This window comes from Grampus griseus (genome assembly GCF_964374135.1).
Source record: "Grampus griseus genome assembly, chromosome: 4".
NCBI lineage: Eukaryota > Metazoa > Chordata > Mammalia > Artiodactyla > Delphinidae > Grampus > Grampus griseus.
Window position 1 is genome coordinate 143,139,478 of NC_138997.1, and position 12,367 is coordinate 143,151,844.

General features: G+C 49.3%; 1 long non-coding RNA gene across 3 annotated transcripts; it reads right to left on the reverse strand.

Annotated features, from left to right (window-relative positions):
• Positions 1–10,050: 10,050 nt before the first annotated feature.
• Positions 10,051–12,194, reverse strand: LOC309822142. Of its 3 annotated transcripts, XR_014296704.1 has the most exons (3): positions 11,939–12,194; positions 11,698–11,780; positions 10,051–11,111 (listed from the first exon to the last, which is right to left on the reverse strand). It is a non-coding gene; the product is annotated as an uncharacterized lncRNA (long non-coding RNA). The 3 variants fall into 3 exon arrangements; XR_014296703.1 differs by lacking the exon at positions 11,698–11,780; XR_014296705.1 differs by having other exon boundaries at positions 11,698–12,194.
• Between the last annotated feature and the right edge of the window lie 173 nt (positions 12,195–12,367).

The following is a 12,367-nucleotide window of genomic DNA, read 5'->3' on the forward strand; positions in this document are numbered from 1 at the left end:
GACGCTGCCCCCTCTCTGCTCACAGCCCTCCATGGATCCCGTCTCACCACAGTGACAGTCCAAGCCCTGATGTGGCTGGGAGGCTGTCTGCCTGCCAACCTTCCCTCTCACCCCTTACCTGCCCACGCCATGCCAGCCACATAACCTCCTTGCCAGGCCGCTGGGGACACTCTGCTGCTCCTGCCCCAGGGCCTTTCCTCGAGCTGGGCCCACCTGTTTCCAAGGATGCCACAGCCTTCTTCCTCTCTCCCTTGAGGCTCTGCTCAAGTATTTCCTTCTCTGTGAGAGCCAGCCCACCCATCCTGTGTACTATAGAGAAAACAGAGGAGAGACATCCAGGGAGCAAGCCTCTGGTGTCTCTTCCTAAAAGGACACTAATCCTATCAGATCAGGGCCCCACCCCACTGACCTCGTTTGGCCTGTTTTCTTCCTTAGGGGCCACATCTCCAAATACAGCCACCTTGGGGATTAAGGCTTCGACACATTAATTGGGGGGGGGGGTAACAGTCCATAACAACATCCCATCCTCTCCAGTGCCTCTTACCCCATCCTACATTTTTCCTTTTCCTTACACTCTCACCTGACTCACTATGTAATTTATTAAGTACGTTGATCCTTCCTTGTATCCAGAGCTCTTGGGGGTGGGGGGCAGTTTTGCCCTCAGGGATACTTGGCATCTGGAGGCATTTTGGATGGTCGCAGCTGGGAGGAGAGGTGCTACTGAACCCACTGGGTAGACGTCAAGGGTGCCGCTGAGCATCCTGCAAAGCAGGACGACCCCACAAAGGATGATCCAGCCCAGACTGTGGACAGAGCAGCAGTTGAGGAGCCCCGGCCTGTATCTTCTCGCCAGAAGGCCAGGCCCTCCCTCCCGGGTGCTCAGAAGATGCGCAGGAAGTGTGACTGCGTGAGCGCGGGCCCAGGTGAGCAGGAGACGGGCCTACGCAGGCAGAGAGGCGCTGGCTGTGCAGCCCAGGCCTGGGAGGAGCTGCTTGTCCAGGGCTTGGACCGGATGGGACGAAGGGGGCAGGAAGTGGGAGGAGGGCCGTGTGGGCAGCTGGGGAAAGGAGCAGCCCTCGGGGTGGGCAAGTGAAAGGGTGCAGGGTGAATGCCTTGTGGGGCCTGGGTTCCGAGCCGCTGTCCAGCTGGAGATTGAAGCACAGAAGTCAGCATGAACGTGGCCTGCACAATGACACCAGGACGCTCTGGGCATGAGCCCCTTTGACGCCCCAGAGCCCTCATCCCCTCCAGACTCTCCCCGGCCGCCACCACTGTGGGGCAGAGGTGGGGGTCCAGGGGCGTCTCATCAGACACTGGGAAGAGGCTGCTCGTGCTTGCTGTGGGCTCTGCTCAGGACGGCCTCTCAGGGACCTTCTCCCCTGTCCAGAGCAGATCTGCCCACTGCCCCCAACGCTCAGCAGTCAGGTTGCCTCACCTCTTCCCTGCCAACCCTCACCTCCCCCTTCCACTTATCTCCCTCGCCAAGGGAGGTGGAGCCCAGGGGAGTTGCCAATGACCCCGGAGGAGGTGGGGAGGGACTGGCGGGGGTGGGTTCAAGGGGCAGAGGTCATCAGGTTAACTCTGCCCAAGCCCTGCCAGCAAACAGAGCTGGCAGAAGAGGCGTGAGAGTCTGAGCTTCGTGGCTCCGGGGTTAGCGGTTTAGGTCCAGAGTGAGTCTGATGCACACACACCACTCGTTCAGCAGGGAGGGGACACCAGAAGTAAGCCCAGGCCTCCTCTCCTGGCCTGCAGGCCTGGCAGTGAGCTGTCTTGATACTGAGGGTGAAGGGAAGAAGGGTTGTAACACAAGAGCTGGCTCCGGCACGGAGGTGCTCCGGGATACGCCAGGAAAGTGGAGACAAGGAAACTATCTGGAAATGGTTCTGGACTCCTGACGATTCTCGTGGCAACTGGCAGAAGAAAATTCAAATGATCTGTAGCAGGAAGCACCCTCCTCTTAAGCCTTGGAAAACCCAAGCAGAACGGATAGAAACACATGACCTACCTCTATGCTGCCTGCAAGAGGCTCGCTTAAATCCAAAGACACAGATAGATTGAAGGTGAAAGGATGAAACAGGGTATTCCCTGCAAAGAAAAACCCAAAGAGAGCAGGGGTGGCTAAACTGCTCTCAGGCAAAATAGACTTTAAATCGAAAAAGTTTACAAGAGACAAAGAAGGACATTCCACGTTAATAAAAGGCTTGATACGGCAAAAAATATGACAAACATAAATGTTTACACACCTAATGACAGACCATGAAAATACATGAAGCAAAAACTCATGGAATTAAAGAGAGAAACACAGTTCTACAATAACAATTGGAGACTTCAATACCCCACTCATAATATTGGATAGAACAACCAGACAGAAGATAAGTAAGGAAACAGAGGACCTAAGCAACACAGTAAAGCAACCAGATCTAACAGTCATGCCCAGGACACTCCACCCAGTGACAACAGTACACACATCCTTCTCAGGTGCACATGGGACGCTTTCCAGGAGAGACCGTATATTAAGTCACTGATTAAGTCTCAACAGTTTTTTTTCTTTTGGCCGCACTGTGTGGCCTGCGGGATTTTAGTTCCCTGAACAGATATTGAACCCGAGCCCTCGGCAGCGAGAGCACAGAATCCCAACCGCTGGACCACCAGGGAATTCCCTTCAGTAGATTTTCAAAGCTGGATACCATAAAAAGTACATTCTCTGACCACAGCAGGATGATGCTGGAAATCAATAACAGAAGGAAAAGTGGAGCATTACAGAACCAAAGGATCAAAGAAGACATCAAAAGGGAACTTAGAAATTACTTGGAGAGGAATGGAAACAAAAACAAAACATACCAAAACTTATGGGACACCATGGAAGCGGTGATAAAGGGGAAATTAGAGCTATAAATACATTTTTTAAAAAGATCTCAAATCAACAACCTAATTTTACAACTTAAGGAGCTAGAAAAACAAGAACAAACTAAACCTAAAACTAGCAGAAGGAGGGAATTCCCTGGTGGTCCAGTGGTTAGGACTTTGCAGTTTCACTGCCGAGGGCACGGGTTCGATCCCTAGTTGGGGAACTAAGATCCCACACGCCGCGAGGCACAGCCAAAACAAAACAAAACAAAACAAAAAACTAGCAGAAGTAAAGAAATAAAGGGTAGATTAGGGTGGAGAGAAATGAAATAGAGAATAGAAAAACAATAGAGAAAAATCAATGAAACAAAAAGTTGGTTCTTTGAAAATACCAACAAAATTGACAAACCGTTAGCCAGACGGACTAAGAAAAAGAGAGAAGAGACTCAGTTCACTAAAATCATACATGAAAGTGGAGGCATCACTACCAATTCAACAGAAATAAAAGGATTACAAGAGAGTGAGCAACTGTACACCAACAAATTGGATAACCTAGATGAAATGGACAAACTCCTAGAAGCACAAAACCTACTAAGATGAAACCATGAGGAAATAGGAATTCCGAATAGACCCATAACTAGTGAGGAGATTGAATCAATAATCAAAACTCTCCCAACAAAGAAAATCCCTGGATCTGATGGCTTCACTGGTGAATTCCAGCAAACATTTAAAGAAGTATTAACACCAATCCTTCTCCAACTTTTCCAAAAAATTGAAGAGTATGAAATATTTCCTAACTCATTCCATAAAGCCAGCGTTACCTGATACCAAGGCCGGAGAAGCACTGCAGACCAACAGTCCTCACGAGCATCGATGCAAAACTCCTCAACAAATACAAGCACGTTAAAAGGACTGTACTGGGAGGGGTGCAGGGGTGATGCCAAGGCGTGCGTCATCCTCTGGTTCTTGCTTCAGATGTTGGAGACACAGTGTGCTTACTTTGTGGAAGTTCAACTGTATATTTACGATTTCTGCACATTTCTGTATGTATTTACTTAAAAAAAAAGATTACTTATATTTTTAAACAAAGAATGAGACAAAATAAACACATGTTTACTCAGAGACAGAATGTCCTTAGGAAGGAAATTCTAAAGGATGTAGTTCAGGCTGAGATAAAGAGCTCCTAGACAGAAGATCTGGAACTCACTAGGGGGCAAAGTAAGAGGAAGATCTGGGGGTAAATACAGTATAAAGAGGCCATGACTCCACTAAACAATAATAAAAAGATAGAATTAAAATATGTGGCAACATATAAATCAGGGAGGGGTTAATAGAATTAAAGTGCTCTGGACAAAATACCCAAAGGATCTGGTAGGAGGCTGAAAGTATTATTAAATTTATTTTGTCACTCTTTCATAGGTTCATTCAGGTGTGACTGACATGCAATACACAATTAGATCGATTTTGATGTATACATGTGAAAATTAATAAAGGGAAACCTCACTGAAATGGAGTCAGGAGGCCAGAAGGGGGAGCTCTCATGCAGTACCACTCAAAGTTGGTCACAGGAAGAATCATCAATTACAGGTCCCCACAGGAAAAGATGTACAGGGCATCTCCTACAAGAAATCCACTTCCCCAGAAACTCAGCCAGAATCCAGAACCACTCTGAACTCTCACTTTTCTCCAATGGACTTTGGTTCAAAACAACCCCTCCCAACTTCCTCCTTTTTCTCTGTAAAATAATGTTCCTCTCCTTTGTTAGACTTGCCTTTGGCCTTTGTATAGCATGCTTGTCCCAAGTCACAATTCTCTGCTATTTCCCGAGTAAACCCATTTTTGCTGGTAAAACAACTGTTTCATTTTGAAGGTCAGCATGCACGTGTGATGCCATTACCACCATGAAGATAAGGAACATACCCACTGCCACCCAAACACCCTCATCTCTCTTTGCAATCTCCCCTCCTGCCTCTCACTGGCACCTCCCCCCAAGATAACCACCAATCCGCTTTCTGTTGCTAGCTTGCATTTTCTACAATTTTATGTAAGTGGAATCATACAATATATTCCATTTTTTGTCTGTCTTCCTTAAATTAGTAAAATTATTTTGAGATTTGTCTATGTCGTTGGGTGCATCGATAGTGCATTCTTTTTATTGGTGAGTAGTGTTCCACTGTGTGGAAAAACCACAATTTGTTTGCGCATTCACTCGTTGATAGACATTTGGGTAACTTCCAGTATTTGGCTACTACAAATAAAGCTGCTGTGGATACCCACATACAAGTCTTTGTATGGACATGTATTTTCTGTTTTATTATTTATGTATTTATTTTGGCTGCTTCGGGTCTTCGTCGCTGCACGCGGGCTTTCTCTAATTGTGGCGAGCGGGGGCCACTCTTCGTTGCGGTGCTCGGGTTTCTCATTGCAGTGGCTTCTCTTGCTGTGGAGCATGGTTTCTAGGCGTGTGGGCTTCAGTAGTTATGGTGCCCGGGCTTAGTAGTTGTAGCTTGCGGGCCCTAGAGCGCAGGCTCAGTAGTTGTGGCACGTGGGCTTCAGTAGTTGTGGCATGCGGGCTCTGGAGCGCAGGCTCAGTAGTTGTGGCGCACGGGGTTGCCCCTTGGCATGTGGGATCTTCCCGGACAGGGCTCAAACCCGTGTCCCCTGCATTGGCAGGTGGACTCTTAACCACTGCGCCACCAGGGAAGTCCCTGGACATGTATTTTCATTTGAGGTCTTTTATAGCCCTACTTAACATCTTTTAATCTTTCTCCTACCTTCCTGGATATTTCACATAGTTATAATAAACTTTAATGCCCTTGTCTCCTGATTCTATTATCTGTCTTATTTCTGGTTCTGTTCCAATTGATTGATTTTTTTCCCCTTTATTATGAGTTGTATTTTCCTGCTCCTTTATGTTTATGGTAATTTTATCGGATGCCAGATATTGTAATTTTTACAGTGTTGGGTCATTGGGATTTCTTTCTTCTTTATATGGTTTTGAGCTTTGTTCTGGCATGCAGTTAGTTACTTGGAAATAATTTGATCCTTTTGGTCTTCCTTTCAGGCTTCGTTAGGTGGGCTCCGAAAACCCCTTAGTCTGAGCCAGTTTGACCTTAATACTAAGCAGCAGCTTTCTGCGCGCTCTACTCAGTGCCCCGCGGCCATTGGGAACCTCTTTCTGGCCCGCGTGAACTCTGAGGATTGTTCCACTTTCCCTGTTCCAGGGTCTTTCCCAGCCTCGGGGCACTTCTGTACGTGCTGAGAACTGGAGGGGACACACTGCAGAGCCCCAGAGCTGTGCCTTTTCCCTCTGCAACTCTGCCCGAAAAGTTCTAGTCACCTTGGGCTCCCCGGATGCTGAACTCTGTCTCTTCAAGCCACGGGCATAGCCAGCTGTATTTGGGTTCTTCCTCCGTGTCCTGCAGCCTGGGACGTTCCTCCAGGGGCAGGCTGGCCAACCACGGAACTCACCTTGCTGTTTCCCTTCTCCCAAGGATCACTGTCCTGCAGTGCCTGTCGTCTACTGCCTGAAAACCTTTGTTTCATATTTTGTCCAGTATGTTTAGATTAAATATTTAAAGTGATGGGCTGCCATGTGGGAGCCCTCCAGGTGACCAAAGCCACATAATGTCAATAGCTCGTTCATCTGTCCATGCCAAGTGCTGTCATGGGACAGCAACGCAAACAACTGCTGAAGTGAGAGTGACCAGGCTGGTTCTGGATCCCTGTTTATTAGAGGTTGCTGAAGGAGAGCGTTCTTGATTACATAAGACATTTGAGCTGAATCTCCAAAAGGATTTTATCCAGAGGACCAGTATCTTAATAAGCGAAAAACCTCCTTTGCCCACGATGCTCTCCAGCAGTGCACCGTGGGGGTATTGTGCTTCTCAGAGCTCTACCTGTCCCGCGAACAAAGCACGTGGAGCGTGAACAGGCTGAGACCATTTTCAAGGTGGGACAAGTCATAGATCTAGTGACCGGAAAGCGCTGTGCAGGAACCACCTGGACCTGGAGAGGCCGGTCAGTCTGGAAACCACCCACCTAAGCAAAAACCTGGAAGAACTTGATCTCTCTTCAACACAGTGAAGGGGGATCAGAAAACGGAGCCAAAAGGGAAGGATTTCTAAATTTGCTTTATGGAAAACGTTTTCTCTTTCCTCACAAACCATCCAGTTTCTCTTCTGGTATTTATGACATAGCTAAAAGTAAATGAAATGAAGACCTTGTTATAATTTTTCATAAAGGTTTATGGTCATGTTTCAAAAATTAAAAATAAAGTGGTAGGCCAGGGCTTCCCTGGTGGCACAGTGGTTGAGAGTCCACCTGCCGATGCAGGGAACACGGGTTCGTGCCCCGGTCCGGGAAGATCCCACATGCCGCGGAGCGGCTGGGCCCGTGAGCCATGGCCACTGGGCCTGCGTGTCCGGAGCCTGTGCTCCACAACGGGAGAGCCCACAACAGTGAGAGGCCCGTGTATCGCAAAAAAAAAAATAATAATAATAATAAAAAAAATAAAGTGGTAGGCCATATGACCATACATGGAAATCGGTATTATTCATTTCATTTTATTTTTTTAAGATTTATTTATTTATTATTTAAAAATATATATATATTTATTTATTTATTTTGGCTGTGCCCAGTCTTAGTTGCGGCACACGGGTTCTTCAGCTGCGGCATGCGGACTATTTAGCTGCGGCACGTGAACTCTTAGTTGCTGCATGCATGCAGGATCGAGTTCCCTGATCAGGGATCGAACCCGGGCCCCCTGCATTGGGAGCGCAGAGTCCCACCCGCTGGACAGCAGGGAAGTCCCTTATTTATTTATTTTTATTTTCTTATTTTTGGCTGCATTGGGTCTTGGTTGCAGCACGCAGGATCTTTCGTTGCAGTGGGTGGGCTTCTCTCTAGTTGTGGCACACGGGTTCCAGAGCACCTGGGCTCTGTACTTTGTGGCACAAAGGCTCTTTAGTTGAGGCACACAAGCTCAGTAGTTGTGGTGCAGGACCCTGCCCCAAGGCTGCACTATTGTTTCTCGGCAGCTCCTCCCTTGTCTCTGCATCCCCTCCCTTCCCTGATTAGCAACTGTTTGGACCTGCCTTTTAGGACTCAGGGAAGGTGGTGGAGGCTGAAGTCTATTTCCTACAAACAAGAAATGGGGGACACAGAAAGGCTTTCATGCCCAGGAGCCCCACAGGGTTCTGCTTGGTTTCAGAAGTGCAGGGTCTCTGTTTGTATGTATCTATGCACGTGTGTTTTGTAGATGTGTGGTATTGCCAAAACTAATTTGTAAAAGAGCTCTATTTAATTGGCTTAAGGGAAATTAAGTGCTTATGTAGATACTCAGAAATATAAGACTAACCTAAATGAATTTCAGGATCATATCATCTAGGATTAATTTTTAATGAATGAAAACAAGTTTGGTTTAATTAATACAGACATGTCTTTAGACTCATCAGCATTAAGTGTAATACTTTTATTGTACTTAGCTTTACTACAAGTCAAATTAAGATCTGATTATTCCTGTTACAAAACTTGTCAGCAAGAAAAATAACTTGATATGATAAAACTGAAACAGAGCGGGACCCTGTGAGACTCCTGGGCATGCAAATCTTTCTTTGTCCCCCGTTTCTTGTTTGTAGAGATCAGACTCCAGCCTCCATGACCTTCCCTGAGTCCCAAGGGGCAGATTTGAACAGTTGCTAATCAGGGAAGGGAGGGGATGCAGAAATAAGGGAGGAGTGGCCAAGAAACAATGGTGCAGCCTTGGGGCAGGGTCCTGGTTCCCCCTCAAGGGATGCACATAACAATATCTTTGAGCTCTTTACAGAACTAAAACCCCCAACAAATGGAAGATGTTAGCATTCTTCATTCCAGAGAAGCTCATCAAGAGACCACCTGAGGCCAGATTAAAGGAGCACAGGCCCTGCACACACTCAGATCCTTATCAGCAACCTGCCTTTGAACCATTGCTATAAAACTCACCAAATCCTCCCGGGTTGGGACAGTTTTGAGGGGCATGAGCCCCTGTGTCCCCCTTTGCCTGGCAAAGCAATAAAGCCATTCTTTTCTACTTCACCCAAAACTCTACCTCCAAGATTTGATTTGGCACTGGTGCACAGAGGCCAAGTCAAAACTTTTAAGTAAATTAAGTGTATATGAGGTAAGAGTTTTTAGATGAACTCTTTAGGAGTAATTATGTTCTAGGACTGTCTTCTTAAAAGGGTTCCTCCAGGTTTTTAGTAACTTGGAACTGCTAAATTAAGTTAGATGGTGTAGACTGAAAAAAAAAAAAAAGCACAACCTAAAAGTTGAGTTGTTTTATTTGGTGGACAAAACTGAGGACTTAAGTCCAGGACACAGCATCTCAGATAACGCAGAGAGACTGCTCTGAAGAGGTGAGGGAGGGGCCAGGATGCAGAGGGTATTTTGTAACAAAGACCAGGTAGTCGGAGCTTCAAAGGATCACCGTTAATGACATCATTCCTTTGCTACGCATCGTAGCCATCTGGGGCCAGTATCCCGTGCTTTGGCAGCCTGAGTTTCCTCCGGGTGCCCTGTGTGGGGCGGGGCAGATGCAGCGGCTGACGGTTTGATGGTGGCGTCCTGTCTCCATCCTGAGCTCCCTCGTGGCTCACCGTCCGGGATGCGGCTGTAGCGACTGATGGCTACAACATCCTTTGTTTACTGACATGACATATTGATAGGTAATATCTTCCATTCACAGCAGGAATTCCTCGAGTACCCAGGTCATTCCCAAATAAGACACTGGAACATTAACTGCTAAACAAGCCTAAGTTTTGCTACTTTTGCTTTTCATTAAGAGAAAAACTAAAGATGTTTGGGTTCACTGGACATGTACTCCACTGAGGAAAGAAATTAGGTTACAGAATATGTTTATACATCGTGTGTGTGCTATTTACAATGTAATGACTACGGACACAACATACTTTTTAAGTTTAATCTTCATTGTTAGCATTCTCTCTATCACTTTAAGTCTAGACAATCAAGCCCTGATCTGTGGCATTTGCCAATATCCGTGGTGTAAGTACTCCCACCTTTGCTGCGTTCAAGCTGCCAGTGTGTTATCTGTGAAAGTGGGGTTCGATGAGAAGCGCGGTGTACAACGTTATACAGACCTCCACCATCCCAGTCAGTTACAACAGACAGAAATGGGTAATAGTGAATGAATACAATACAATGAAGTTACATTTTTTAAAAAATTTATTTTATTTATTTATTTTTGGCTGCATTGGGTCTTTGTTGCTGCGCGTGGGCTTTCTCTAGTTGCGGCAAGCGGGGGCTACTCTTCGTTGTGGTGCACGGGCTTCTCACTGTGGTGGCTTCTCTTGTTGCGGAGCACGGGCTGTAGGTGCACAGGCTTCAGTAGTTGTGGCTCACGGGCTCTAGAGCACAGGCTCAGTAGTTGTGGCACACGGGCTTAGTTGCTCTGCGGCATGTGGGATCTTCCCGGACCAGGGCTTGAACCCGTGTCCCCTGCACTGGCAGGCGGATTCTCAACCACTGCACCACCAGGGAAGCCCTGAAGTTACATTTTTAACAATGGCAGTGTTTAATGACAAGCTTATAAAATTCCTGAAAATTTAGCAATTGGCTCTCGCAAGCCTGTGTCAACTGTGGGAAGTGAACCAGCACAGTCCGCCTAGAGAACTTTTAGCAGCCCTCTTTAACACTACCTGGTGACCTCTGGCCAACACCCCGACTCTGGGGCATGCACCTCCCAGACTCTTACATGTAGTCTGAGAGGGCCTTGTAGGAGGGTCCTCACTGTAGACTGTCCATAGGGTGGGGCAACTGGAAGCAAGGTGAGGGTTTCATCCTAGGGGGATGGAAAGCTAAAATGTGGATACAAGATCAGCACAATCGCACCTGTCCACCAAAGACACCAACATACACGTAACAGTACTTTATGTCTGACACACACATCAGGACACAGTTTCAACACGTAGTGCTGGGCTTCGGGATTGCTGGCGGAAGGAAGAAAAACCGACTCAAGTAGAATAAAAGCAGAGTCGGGCCTCACTCCAATCTCGGAGGACAGCAGGCTTGACGGGAAGGGTCTGGACTGCTGACCTCTCCACCGCCCAGGTACCTGAAGACGGGTGAGGCACTGGGTGCTCCCTGACCCTCTCCCCTCACAGGTCTGGATGAAGTGCAAAGGCCGGGGCGCTGTGGCTCTGGTGGCAGAGGGGAATCTGAAGGGGGGCTCGTACACAGGTACGGAGATGATGAGGTTCGGGTCCAAGCTGTGGGCGGGAGGGGGCAGAGGAAGAAACATAGCGGCTGGGACGGGAGGAACCAGGAGGCCGGGCTGGGGGCCCCCCCTGCACCACGAGCTGCCCCCTGTCTGGGGCACCCTTCCTCCTGCTCACTGCATGCGACTTCTTTTCACTTGAGGGGCAGCGTGCCCTCCTCGGAAAAGGGCCCCGGCCACGCCTGGTACACCAGTCCCCACCCCTCTCGGTCTGCCAACAAGCTTGGGAGCACCTCCAAGTTTGCTGTCCTCATCCACAAGAGGTACTAGCCCGATTCTGCGCTATGACACAGATCTCTGGGCGCAGGCAAGGAAGCCGGCCTGCGGGGAACAAAGGGGTGAACAAAGGGGTTGGCCAGGCAGGAGCTCCCTCCCTCCAGGGAGAGGGCACCGCTGTGGGCTGAAGCCCCAGTTCTGTGCTGTCCTTGATTATGCACAAGCCTGGCTGGGGTCTGTGGCTGGTAAGAACCGCCTCCCAAGGCAGGGCTGACTCCCAGCGGTCCGCTGGTGTCCACCCCACCCCGTTCTGGCATCTGGAAAGGGCAGGCCCAGACCCGGTAGGTGCGGGGCCGCGGTACCTGGAGAAGGTCGCCTGCAGCTAAGCCCGAGGACGCGGGTCAGCCGCGGGCGTCATCACTCAGTCCTGTCTTGGGACAAAGCACTGGGGACCAGAGAGGTTGCCAGGCTTGAGAAAGCTCGCCCAGGAGCCTGCAGGCCTGATGTGCAGGGTATGCGGCACTCCCGTCACTCGGTCCCCTCGCCCGCCTCCTCTGGATCGCCGACCCCGCAAGGGCGAAGGTTTGGGCCCGACTCGCTCACCGCTGTGTCCCCAGCAACTGGAACTGTGCCAGGCACGTCGCAGGTGGTCAGCGCACGCGGGCTGTCTAGGGAACGGACGAGAACTGGACCCCACCCGACTCTATTTGGCAAATATTTCCCTAAATGTCTTTCTGACCTCGACAACCTCGCTCCCAGCGGCGCGGGACCCCGGCGTCCTGGCCGCCCCCCGGCGGCCGTCCGTGGAGGGGCGGGGGCTCTCGCCAGACGCCGCGTCGGGATTCCGTCCACTTCAGGGCTGAAGGGGAAGTAGGTCGGCCGAGCCAGCCCACTCCTCTGCTAACGTCATCTTCCGCGGCCCTCGAGATCCGGCCACGGGCGCCGCCATGTTACGTTACGGCGGCCGACGGCCGGTCCTCGCGCCGCCGCGAAGCGGCTCTCCGAGGCCCCGCCTCCTCTGGTGACGTCACC